We start from the raw sequence: 14,346 nt of genomic DNA, 5'->3' as shown, positions 1-14,346 counted from the left end.
ATGGAAGGAACCCAAGTATCCTTTGCTGATAGACCCAGCACCCTTGGTAAGTCTGATCATTCAAGGTAGTGTTTTCCTTCCAATAACCCAGAAACAGCTCTTTCTGTAAGCTTCAGCTTATCCAATATTTAGGGTAAAAAATTGTGGGAGTCCATGCAGTAAGTGCAGAGCCCTGGGCCCAGGTTAAATCTGAAATCACTAGGAGAGTGGTTTTGTGCCAAGGACTTAATCTCTCTGATTACCAGTTTTATGGATAAAGTGAAGAAAATAGTTTTTATCTTGCAGGATTGTTGTGAGATTATATAAGTACAATATGTACATATATAATTATATATTTATATATATGGTACACACACATACACATATAAAGGGAGAGCGTTATAAGTATCATAGGATCATAAGACATAGGCTAGGAGCAGTTGGGGAATATTAAGAAAAGTAGATAATTGTGTTATTTCAAGGTGGCAACAGTTCCTGATACTTGGTACATGTTATTGCCCAGCCCCACTGTTTTAGATGGATGGCCCTGCCTAATCAGAGGCTTCTTCATTTGGTATTTTGCCCTGGATAAATTTAGCTACCTAGTGTGAAGCATCCTGGCTGTCACATGTCCCCGAAATTTTAGTAGTTTTCCTGAACTGCAAAACTACTATATACCAATTAGAAGCAAAGCAGAGGGGCGAAGTAAAGATGACTATTATGTCTTTCAGTATCTCTGCAGGAAAGAGAGTGTGTTCTTCTTGGTCTTCTGTGATGGCCCCTATTTAATGTAAGCTCACCCAGTAGAATTCTGAACCTGAGGAGAAAATGCATACACTAGATATACTAGGTACAATTACTGTGAAGAAAGCTATTTCACACATATACCACATGCTGGGTTTGTTGGTGAAGGGAATGAAGTGGTAAATGAGGATCCACAAAGACTTAACATAAAACCACCCACCATTATTAATAGGTGCAGGGGTAGGAAAGGGCAGGAAAACAGGAGAGAAGGGACAACATCGATACAGTTATCAATCACTTGAATAAGATATTGTAACAATAAGACTGTACACTAGAATTCTGGCCTTTTTTTGTAGGAAGTTTATGTGTACATGCATACAAAATATAAAACAAATATTGCAATGACTAACCTTGTAGTTAAGAGGAGTAGAGTGCTTATCAATTATTCAGCAAATATATTTTGAACATGTACTGTGTTTCAGGTGTTATAGGCACTGGGGATGTGGGGATGAACAAATCCGGCTAGATAACTGACTCCAGATAAATATTTACAGTACTCTGGCATGTAGCTTCAATGCTAGCATTTTTAGGTGGAAATGTTAAAAACTATAGTGTCACATATGAATGATTTTTTTTACATGTGGAACGTTATATGGACTACTGCCTCTAACATGTATTTATATATGTATGTTTGTGAATACATGTTCTGGCTTTTTTTTTTCTCGAAAATCATATATCTAGTAATCTGTATTGGTGCTTCTTGGTTTTTTTTGACTATAGAAATATTTTAGTTCATATGCTTTAATTACATTAGGTAATAATACTACAGTCCATTTTACAAGTTAAATGTATGATAATGTATGAAATAGAAATGATGGGAAAAAAACTAAATATGGGTTAAGAACACAAATTTTTCTGAGACCAAGAGACAAAGGAAGATGTGTAGCCTCCAGGGCCCACACAAGAGATAGGAGGCAGGGAGGGTCAGGTACAGTATGGGTCCCGGTATGTTTATTCCTTCCTTGTTTATACTGAGAACCTAAGTTCTGTGCCCCTGCTGTCTGGGTGTGAGAGTTTAGGCTGGTCAATAGAAGATAGTGGCTTGGGAAAAAGAGCCATCTGGTTACCTACACAGAGCTGGTGCCCTGGTGGCCACAGGTGGGTTCTGCCATTGAGAGAGTTAGAGGCAATGATAGCATTGAGGAATGGGTAGCCAAGATGTAATGGAGGTTATAGCACGTAACTGATACCTCTTAAATCAGTGACCTTGCATTTAATACTTTGCAATTGTCTGGCTGCGTGCTACTCTTTACACTCTAGGGTAAACTATTTCACTGTTTTGATGAGGAATTTATTTTGGATGAGAGGAATCAGAAAAAATAGAATGTAAAAATAAGAAGCACTCATATCTAGAGCACCGATGATATGCCAGGTATGTTCATGCATTTGAAATAAATCATTAACTTACACCAATTTTTAAGACATGTCTGTGAAGCAGTCATATAGCACTGTAGTGGGGAATGTCAGCTTGAATAATTAGAACAGTGGTGGCTATAGATGCAGGAGGTTGAACATCACTCAATAAATACAGGGAAACAGACTTGTATCAATTACTACCAAAGGTGCCTTCCACAATGCATTGTGCTTTTGCTGGAGAAGCGTATGTACCCGACAGTGTGCTGTCAGCATTCTGCTATTTCATGAAGGGGAAACTAGACTGTACAAAACCATATAAGATGTTCATATGAGGAATGTAAGTATAGAAGATACAACAAAATTCAGAGAAACGACTTGTACAGTTACCAGGCCTTTGGGAAAGCCAGCTTGCTTACCTTAGCACAGATGCTCACCCCTACTTTAGTTAAAATGATCTCTAGTAACAGACGAAAGAAATAATTACAACACACCCCATGTTTATTTTATAGGAAGGGGATTAACATACAAATTCACCTTCTCCTTTGAAATTTTCTTTTAACAGCTAGATCCCTGCAGGCACTTAGAAGATAGAAACGGTATCTACATACAAAAAGGAATGAGGAAATTAGGTTGTTATCAAGAAAGGAACATGTAACCTCCAAACTACCCTCTGTTCAAACAAATGCTCTAAAAATTTCAGTAAGGAAAATCTAGATAGCACCTTCAAATCTGTCTATTTTTGTCGGGAGACCTAGCTTTGGTGTTTTGACATTTGCATCACGATGGATAGTGACTCTGTTAGAAGTGATGGGCCCTGGGAGAACATTTTGCTCAGACACTCGCATCTTTGCTCTCTTCTCTCCAGTTCACTCCCCCAGCATTTAAAATAATCATTCAGCCTCTGAGAATAGGTTCTTTGATGACAATTTCATTTGTGACTGCTGCTTATTTCTCATTTGAAGTTATGAGCTCAATTATGTCTGCATTCACTCTTTCTGATATGAAAAACAAACAGAAAACAAGCAAGCAAACAAATAAACAAACAAAATAAACCCTTGTGGATCAGAAAAATACGTTAAATTTTCCTGATTTTCCAGAGACACCTTTCAATCCAGGCAGCTCTTGTAGACTTTCATTCACTGAATGCTTGGATGTGTCTCTATGTATCTTCACCTCATTTATATAACTATTTACATCATTACAAGAAAATGGTATATATTTCTTGTGCACTGAAAAGTGAAAAAAAAGAGAGGAATAAGTGAGTACTTAAACCCAAACCTTTCATCATTATGAAGCAATTGTTAATGATCTATTTGTACGCGGCACTGTGTTAGAGGCTTTGCCGAGTGAGTGAGGTGCCCATTGCACCACATACTTTAGCTTTCCAGATAAGCAAGGATGAGGGTAGGATGGGAGACATTTCATCCAGTAAACATTGAGAAAAATAAATTAAATGATAAAATTCAATTTTTTTTTTTTGGCTTACAAGCCAAGGGTTAAGTGTATCTGATAGAAAATTCACATTCAACCAGCTGTCCTTAGTAATGAGAAAAAATAAATACACAATGGGAAAACCTGTCCTATGCCATATGACAGATGGATAGATAGATAGCTTGTGGAGGCAGAGCTGTTTTTGGTTAAGTAGACAATTTTAAGCTCCTCACATGGTTTTAATTGTTTCAGAGGTTCACATGATCACCTATTTGTTTTGTCGAGGTCCTGGTAGTGCTGACTTGATATTTTCCAGAAAAATATTTTCTGTGTATAGATACCTATGGTCACCTGTTTTATTTTTCTTTAAATTCTGGCACTTTTGATTATTAAACATTCAGAAGACAATCTCTTACTTACCAAATATATGCAATGGCCTAATACACAAAGAGAAAACATTATTTTCCCAGAACAAAAGCTAACATCTTAACTAGGAATGTTAAAACTAAAAAAAAAAAAGTCATACACATATATCCTTTATGAAGAACTTTCCATGTTTCCCAATCCTTGATATTTACATAAATTATCTCAACTGTTTAAAAGATTCTTGCATGGCATAGCACAACAATAGTGATTTTGTAGATGAGGAAATTAGCATTTCTGAAGATTGAATAAACTTCACATCTGTAAATCTCACAGCTATTAAGTGGCAGAATCTGGATTCAAATGCTCTTCTGTCTGATTTTGCTCAGTTGCTGTAGGATGTCACAGGTACAGGAAGCAGAACCACTAACTTCTGAGGAATTTGGTGGATTAAATTGGAGCATATACAACCATTCTTAAACTGTAGCTGAATCTGATTTTGCTTTAATACAGCTATTCTTTTTTATTACTATATATAACTTAATTTAATATTTATATAAATCATTTGATAATCAGTATTATTTTTCATTTAATGTGATAATCTTGTTTCCTGAGATTATTAATCTTCTGGTCATCATCTAAAAGTAAACAAAGTGAATATCGGACCTAGAAGACAGGGTCTTCTAATCACTAGATTTTTCCACTAAATTAAAATTATTGTAAGTTTCTTGAATAGCAGTTTAATTTTGACCTTAAAAGCCTTTCTATGTCTGCTTTGTTTCTTTTATATATTTACCCCATTTACTCAGAACTGGCATGAGGCAGATTGTAAAATATAGAAGTTCCTATTTCAGGGTCTTCTCTCTCCTGCCAGTATTCTTTCGCCTTTAACTTGTTTCTTTACTCATTTTTCCAAAGTTCTCTTCTATTTCTTGTTCCATTCCAACTAGTCGACGGAGATGATCCTTGATAAAAGATTAAGGTTGTGCATCTCCCAAGAGTATTTACATTTTAATGGGGGTCTCCTGCCGATCAAAAAAGCCTCCAAGATGCAGAGGAATGAATTCTAAAGGTACAGGCATGAGAGATATTTTTAGTTAGGAGCATCTGGCTTGCCCCTCTAATCACATCCCATAAGCTGCCTACTCCCAGGTCTTACTCCAAGGTAAGACCTTGGCTTTGCTGTTTACAGTGAGAAGATTCCTGTAATTGCACAGGCTTTTTCGAAGGTTTGAATCCTGTCTTAGAGATGGTGTGATATTGGTACTTCCATGTTTATTTTCTCTCCTAGTTCCACATTTTTGATGACTGGAACAAATTCCAAAAGGCTTTTTAATGATGATGTAAGGCCTTGAACAAAATGAAAATCTGTTGTTTTAGCATATTTGGAAGAGAATAATTCAGCTGTCACAGGATGAAAGAGTTATCTGGAAATACCATCTTTTCTTTGCCGTGCTATAATGCACACCTAAAAGGGAAATACCATTTTGGATAAAGGCTAGAATCCTCTAACCTTTATTTTGGTTGACTGGTTAATCATTAATCACAAGTATCTATTAAATTCCTACTCTATTCTAGAAACTATACTGGCATGAACTCCATCTGTTTCTGAAGTCCAAATAAATATTAACATTTATACAGTTTGAAGTCTGTGAATAACCTGCTACTGTTTCCAAATGAACATGATGAACAGACCATTTCTCCACAGTCCTAATTTGTGTCAATATCAACACTATACTCTGAGGCATACAACTTCAATTTATGAAAGTATCTTTGAAAACTGCATTAGCCCCCACACACCCACATAAGTTGACAATGTCTTGTCGGTTTTACTTCCATAACATCTCTCACATCATTCCCCCATGCCATTTAAAAAATTCTTTCTACCACATTCTATTTTCCTCTAGGTTAGATAGTTCTAGTAACTACCTGATATTCCTCCCTTCATCCAGTGCTTCCTCTTCAGTTCATCCAACTCACTGAAGACAGATTCACCTTGCTCAAAGAGACCTGACTGCTTCCCAAATAAAGCATAAACTTATTAGCCTGCCCATACGTGAACATGTACAATGTCACCCCCAACTTACCTTTCTTATCTTGTCCTGATTGTTTACCTTAACATATCCAAGTTATTAGCGAAAATAAATGATTTATTATTTCCTACAAAAATGATCTGATACTTTTCTAACTATGGACAGGACAGGTGCTCATGCTGATTCAATGCCTTTGGTCTAGTCCTCTAATCTCCATTCACATCTGTCTCTATGAAGATTTTTCTACCCACACCCCCATCTTCCACCAACAAACAGTAAAATAAGTTGTAGCAAGATGTCATTCTTTGAATTCTTCAGGCTTTACCTTTACTTTTCCAGACAATAGTTTTCTGACTTGTATTGCAGTAATCTGTGTATTTGTCATAACACTCATAATAAGGGATATTTTTGGAAAGAGAACATGATTATCTATTTTTATAGAAAAGTTTATTTTTTACAGTAAAATTTACACTACAATCTTACTGTATCTGACATTTGGCTTCAACTGTAAAAGAGGGGTAATAATTTGTTATTATATGGCTATTTTTAGTTAGCTAATACTATGTCAAATTGCTTTAGCACAAGTGTGTTTATTTTACCTCTCATTCCGAGGTGTCAGAGATAGAAATGTACAGAATGAAAAATTTCAAAGAATTGTCTGACCTTGTGTATTCAGCCATTGCAACCTGTCCTGCTGTCATGCCAACCAGCTACACCTCAAAGAGATGCTCATTGGCAGGACAAACTTGTAATTGAACACACGTGAATCTTATGCACTAAAGTCAATCTAGGTTAATTGCATGGTTAACATTTTTTATCCTTGTGCTAAAATGGGACTTCTAAAGTAAGTTTCTCTGTGTTTTAAAGTTAAGGAGCCTATTTGTGTTAAGGAAGAAAGATTCATAACACAAACATAGTACATTTATTCAACATAAATTTTGTATAAGGCATATGTACATTCATTTTGCAGCAGAAAGTCATAGTTTTTGGGCTATTCTTGGAAAAATTATATTAACTATATATTACACCTTTTGGTACTAAAATTCTATTAGAATTTTTTTGTTTCTAAAATATATACAATTTGTGATATGGTCAGAAATAGGTGAAAAGACAGTTTTACCATAAAATCCATAAAGCCTTTTGGGCTTTGAGAAGCCCAACAGTCTTGGGTTCTCAAGTTTTCAAAAGCTGTTATAATTTAGTATTACATATTAATGGCCCTTGTCATGTTTTCCTAATTTGCCATGATTAGTACCAAATATTTAGTACCATAGTATGTACCATTTTTGTATATACTATAAAAATCTTTTTAAAAAATGAGAGATGGGATCTCGCTGTGTTGCCCATGCTGGTCTTGTACTCTTGGCCTCAAGTGAGCTTCCCACCTTGGCCTTGCAAAGCACTTGGGATTACAAGCATAAGCCACCATGCCCAACCTTGCAAAATATTTTTAAGTGTGCAACTTGGATGCTATATGTGCTCATAAATGTAAAGGTATGATAGTTTTTGTGTTTTTATGTTTTCAATATTATGTAATTATACTAATATTTAATGAGTATGTATTTGTTCTCAGCTGCTCAACACACTAATCATATTCCCTTTTGTAGGATTTCATAACTTTTTATTGGTGTTTATTTTAAAATATTTTAAACACTCAATAAAAATAGGCTAATGGCATGCTCAGGCATCTCACAAAAGAAAGAAATATATATAGTCAATAAAAATAAGAAGAGAAGTCATTAGTGACCAGATGAATGCAGATCAAGACCACGATTTGATGCTATTTTCATCCATTCAATGAGGAAATGTTACAATACCTGAAAATACCAAGTGTTGGAAAACTTTAGAGTTTTTTATATATATTATCAGTAGAAATGTAAATTGGTGCCATTACTTTGAAACAATTTGTTACATTTTGAAACTACAATTCACATATCTCAAAGCCTACCAATTCCATCCTAAGACACATACCCATGAGTATTTCTTACACATATACACTGTAAAACACATACAAGAATCCTGGTATCTGTACTGTCAACAGTAATATAAACCTGTAATATGGGAAGGGAAGAACAAGTGTCCACTCATAAGAGAGTAGATGAAAATAACTGTGGTATATTTAATGAATGAAATATTTTACAAGAGTCCAAATACAGCAATACTCAAAAGCATGGCTGCATCTTAACAATGTAATTTTCAGAGAAAAAATATGTTTCAAGGGACTACATAGAACATGGTTACATTTTATAAAGTTAAAAGAAAAAATAACCATTAAAATGTATGGATACATATAGATAAAATAAAACTATGTGAAAAAGTAAGTAACAGTATTTTAGGAGAGGAAAAAAAAAAGCCTCCCTTTTACCCTTCTAGGTTCTTTGGCTGAGCTATAAATTAAGTTGACATAAGGCAGGCTAATGGGGGAAAACAATTTTCACTATGTACGTATGCACAGGAGTACCACAAGAATATGGCACTCAGAGAAGGGCCAGATGATCAAAACTCATATACTACGCTTCACTACAGAAAGAACTAGTTGCTTGGGGTTGCTGGGGGAGTGTGAGGGAGACAAATTATAGGAAGATGAGGGGAAAGTAAGGAACTGTGAATAAATGTTGCCTTTTTAGGCAGATAAGTCTCAAATGGTAAAAGCTGGCTCAGAGCAACACTCTTCCTGATATAGATACATTTACTAATAGAAATTTCCCTTATAAATGTAAATTTCTTTTATAAAAGGTAGCTTTTCAGAGCTACTTCTATGTCTGAAGTTTCTTAAAATAATCAGCTAGAGATATTCAATATGCCGAAGAGGTTAATTTTGGGGTGCTGTATTCTGGTATCCTGCAGTCAGGTTTTAGGGTAGTGTGTCCTGAGCCACAACAGAATAATCAACTCAGAATTTAGGTTGCTTATCTTAAATTGGAGTTTTGCTTATCTTAAATTGGAGCGTGGGAGGGATACAGTTAAATCACACACACACAAACACACACACACACACACACACACATACACACAGACGATTAGAAGATGGGCCTTAAATGTGCACCAGAAATAGGTATCCCAACAATGAATGATAAAATTAAATTTGCCCATTCTGCCACAGGCAGAGCTGTGTGCACAACCTCAAACCTCCCCAGGGAGGGTTGGTTATCCACTAAATACAGAGCATGAAGAAGTAAGCATAGCATAAAGTGTGTTTTCCAGGGGCAGCTGGCTTAGGAAAAGACGACAGAATGGGAGGTATCAAACTTTTCATGATCACATCCCCTTCCAAACTCTACGCTCAGATAATTCTTAGCTCAGGTAAGAGCTTAGGTAGTTCTCTGGGCCACAGTTTCCAGTTAAAAACTGAATAAGGTAAAGTAGAAAATATAGTTGGCATAGTGCCTGTCACAAATAATAATTCAACAAGAACCACTCAGTTTTTTTGTAGGAAAAACTAAGAAATGAGACAAGAAGCTGAAAATATTTATGAAAAATTGCATATTATAGAAACTAGAGAACACTTTATCTCTTTATGCTAAATATATTGTCTGAATTTTTCATGTTTAAAGTTAAATAGTTGCATTAAAGAAACAGAGATTTATTAGAAAAATATAGAACATTTGTTGAAAATGTATTTTGTGCAAGAAATAAAGTGGGTCAGTTGTTAAAAAGCATTATGGTTTTGAACAATGCCTAAATTGTTTATAATAATTACTATAATCTATATATGCCTTGTACAAAACATGTTTGATAAATTGCTTAATGATTCTCAAAGTTATTTACTAATCATTATTTCATTTGATTCTCACAATAGTGTTACGTTATAGACATATAATCATTATTATTCAAATCTGCCACTGAGAAAAATAAATTGCTACATTTTTAAGAGGTAGAGCCAGGATCGTGCAGTTTGTATTTAGGAAGGCAAGGATTCAAAAAGTCACTTCGTTGGTCTCCAAATCACATTTTTATCTTGTTTCAACCAAGCTTCCTGGCCCATATTCCTGCCATTCCAAAGCAACATATATCTACAGTCTCATTTTCCTCCTCTCCATGCTGATACAGATAAATTGCTTGAAGTTTTCTCATATCCCTAGATTGACAGAAAAATTACACTAAGAGACATTCCTTTTTTTTGAATGCAAAGCATAAATACACATATCCTTTGGGTATAGAGATCTGTATCAATCTCCAGGAGTCTCCAGAGAAAAGCGGTAACTTGACACGTCTACAGTCAATTTGAAAAAGGGGTTTTCGAAACCTAGAGTAATTTTGTTTCAGTATAATGGAGATCATTTTCATGTAATTTCAAATTTTCTAAGTTCAGTAAACCAAAATTTTTGAGGAACTAGAATTACCACTAGAAAAATTATTGGGGATAGTGGAGTAGAGAAATGTCAGTACTCTGTGATTTCCACAAATCTTGATTATCTACATAGAAAACTAGGGTGAAAAGTCCAATGAGATTTAGTAATCTTTCACTGTCCTACTTGAAACAGACAACTGTGCCTAAAACCAAAAGAGGCCCAGCAATTCATTCCATGAAGGCACAGTAGGGAAAGGTAGATAGAGAAATGATAGAGTGAATTATTAGAAAAGGAAGGAAAACACATTTTATATTGCAAACCATTGTAATGTAAAATGTAATATAAGACATAATATTGTATATGAAGGTAACAACCTGACTTATGATTTTTTTTCCTGTTTTGCAAATGCTTTATGAAGATATGTTGTAATAACTATCTTTACTATGTATCAGTATGAGAAAATGATTTTGAAGTAAATGAGTCATAATGCTTCTCAAATTAGGCTATCAAATAAGGTTAAGTAAAGCCTCAGTTTTTGTATTAATAACAAGAGTGATATATTGAAGGCCATATAGGGAAAGCTGTGAGATTACAAGCACCATCTCTGTTCTTCAAGTTTGTTTTCCAAACATTTTAACACAGAATCTGTGGTCAGTTTTTCTGTGGGTAGTCAAACACTTGGCTCAAGTCATTTAATGAATAAACCAGAAAAACAATTCCATCATTTAAATTAAGAAACTCAGTTTCCATAATAGATCTTCACTAGATTCCTTTTACCTCAGCAATTGTGCAATTCTGATGATTGAACATTCCTGTTGAAACGATAAGGATGATTTTAGACAAACTTGAATAGGATCTCTTGAGACTGTGCGTCGGGCCTTGGACACTCATATTTGATTCAGAAGAAACCTCTAAGTATTTTACAGAGAATGACACTTTCATCAACAATTCCTTAAAAGTTTGATAAAATTGTTGAATTTTTAAGCCTTAATTTTTTCATTAATATTTCATCACTTTTTTATTATCTACAGAATCTGTAGCAATGCTGCTTATTTGTTATTGGAAACATTTCTTTGTTTTTTTCTTTATCAACATGGGTAGAGGTTTTTTACTTTCATGCATCTAAACAAATAGGTGACTTCATCTATTCATCAAAGAACCAAATATTGGTTATGCCGATTTTTTCTGTTGTTTTTCTGCTTTCTGTTTATTTATGATCTATATCATTTCCTTTTTTTCTGGTTATTACCAGTGATTTTGCTATTTTTTTCTAAACTATTAAGGAATAAACCATGCCCTTGTTTTGAGACCTTTTTAAATTGTTAACAGGAATTTTCTGGTATAAATGTTTCTAAAAGTACTGCTTTTGTGGCATTCCACACATTTTGATATGTTGTAATTTTATTTTCATTAAATTCAAAGTAACTTCTAATTATCTATTTTGTTTTTTTCTTTGGCCCATGGGTTATATTGAAGTGTAGTACTTCATTTATAAATATTTGAAAATTTTCAGAAGTCTTTCTGTCGCTAATTTTTATTTAATCCCATTGTGATCAGATAATATACTTTGTGTGAGTTACTTTTTTAATTTACGAATTGTTTTATGCCTCAGAGTAGGGTCTAACTTTGTACACTTCCCAGGTGCACTTGAAAATAATTTACATTCTGCTATTTTTGGGCCAAGCATTTCTTAATGTTAGTTACATCAAGTTAGTTGATTATGTTGCTAAAGTCTTCCATACCTATTTATTTGCAGGTCTATTCATTTTTACTTCATGTATATTGAAACTCTGTTAGTTGGTGCATACGTATTTAGGATTGTTATGTTCTCTTAATAAACATCATTATGAAATGGTCTCTCATATTCCTGGAAATATTTCTTCTTCTAAAATCTACTTTATGTATTATTAGCATACCCACCTGGCTTTCTTTTGAATGATGTTAGTGTAATGTATCTTTTCTATTTTTTTTTTGTTTTTAGCTATCTGAGTCTTTATATTTAATGTACATTTTATATAGACAGCATATTAGTTAGGTATTGCCTTTTATTCATTATGGATGTCTCTGCCTTTTTATAGGGTTGTTGAGACTATTTACATAAATGTTATTCTTTATAACATTAGATGTAAATCTATCATCTTGCTGTTTGTTATCTATTTGCCCCATTTGTTCATTTTTTTGCTTTTTTCAGACTTGTTTTGGATTATTTTATAATATGTTTTTATATTTATTGTTGGACTATTACCCATGTATTTCATTTTTTTAAATTTTTATTGGTTGCTTTAGGGTTTATAGTAAACATCTGTAACTTACTACATTCTATCTACCAGTAATACTATATCCATTCATATATAATATAGAAATTTCACAATAGTATACTTTTATATCATAAATACTGTAAGGTCTAATTTTATAATCAGGAGCTCCTAAAAGTAAAATTGTATTTTATTTTGAATTTTGGGGTAGTGAATCCACTGGTAATTAGAGTATGCCCTTTACATATTTTTCCTACAAGTATATAAACCGTGAAACTTCCCTTCAAGTATATATTATGAAAACAATATTTTTTCATAATTTGGCCAATTTGTTCATAAGAATCCTAAAGAGTAAAAGCAATCAATGTAGGAAAAAACCTCCCCAGCAGCAGATAATATTTTTACCTTAAAATTATAACACAAGAAAAACAAGTACAAGAAAAATAAATGACTCTGAATTTTTTTTCCTATGTTATGCTATTTGTCCTCTTTTTTTTGATATTTTCTACTTCTTTAAGCTATTTTTACTCTCACATAATGTACTACAGAATTTTTTTAATTGGTAATTATGACCAATCTGTTTTACAAAAAAGTAAACTTATTTTGGATGTCTATAGAAAAATTTTGTTTCTCAGAGTTTAACATACTGATTTTCATTTTCTTTCATTACAGTTTTGATGCTCTTTATTATTCAAAAGTTAAACATGAGGTATAGATTACACAAATTCATTTGAACAACATCCTAATAATAGTGATTAATAAGGTACTAAAGAAATCAGAAATTTGAGAAAACTTTTTTTTATATGCTGCTTAATCATCACCTCAAATTGCTCTCTATAAACACAGAAAATGCTTACTGGTTCTCTGAAAAAATTACTGACTCACAACATGTTTTTGAACAGCAATGACGACAACAACAACAACAACAAAATATTACAGTGCAGAGTGATTGTGAATAAGAACTCAGCTGACAAAATGACTCATTCGTCAGGATGTAATTTAGAACAAGGTATGAGGAAACAGTTGTATAAGTGCCTTCAAATTGATCCAGTTTTCATTAGAATATGAAGGCCAATGATTGAAAATGGGACTGGAATGAAAAGAAAATTGGAATTAAAGCTTTTATACAAAGCATTTAAATTTCACACAGACTAAAGTGTAAGTCAAATGGTATTATTTCTTGCCTGTTTTTGCCTTCCTTACAAGCATTCTTATTCTCCACTTAGATCCAAATCTATATTACGCTGCATCAAAAAAACAAAATAATTTTTGAAATCCAAAACATGTAATGAACAGTCTTTTTACAGAATGTCTAAAACATTGTTAAGGAGTTATACATCAAATTGAAGAACTAAGTAGTATAAAACAATACACATAGACCTCTCTCATTCCCAAAGATGTTGATACACAGCTCTAGAAATAAATATTACCTGACAGCATACTAAATGCACCTATACATGGATCCTGTGTAGTCTTCTATCAGTCATTTTCATTCATAATTTTTAACTTGTGAGTTCTCCAGTTTTAATTTATTTAGATATATACACTTTAAGGCTGGGCTGTAATTCCAGCACTTTGGGAGTCTGAGGGGGGTGGATCACTTGAGGTCAGGAGTTCAAGACCAGCCCTGTCTCTACTAAAAATATAAAACTTGGCAGTGTGTGATGGAAGCCACCTGTAATCCCAGCTACTCAGGAGGCTGAGGCAGGAGAATCACTTGGTGGACGGAGGTTGCAATGAACGGAGATGACACCATTGCACCCTGGGCAACAGAGCAAGACTCCATCACACACACACACACACACACACACACACACACACACACACACACAC

General features: G+C 33.9%; 1 protein-coding gene across 4 annotated transcripts in view; it reads left to right on the top strand.

Moving 5' to 3' along the window:
- Positions 1-14,346, top strand: part of PCDH9 (protocadherin 9) — a 907,898-nt gene that overhangs the window by 276,898 nt on the left and 616,654 nt on the right. The window lies entirely within an intron of this gene.

The sequence above is a fragment of the Hylobates moloch genome, unplaced genomic scaffold, assembly GCF_009828535.3.
Source record: "Hylobates moloch isolate HMO894 unplaced genomic scaffold, HMol_V3 SCAFFOLD_4, whole genome shotgun sequence".
In the NCBI taxonomy this organism is placed as follows: domain Eukaryota; kingdom Metazoa; phylum Chordata; class Mammalia; order Primates; family Hylobatidae; genus Hylobates; species Hylobates moloch.
The sequence above is the reverse complement of the archived record's forward strand: the minus strand, read 5'-3'. Positions and strand labels throughout refer to the sequence as shown.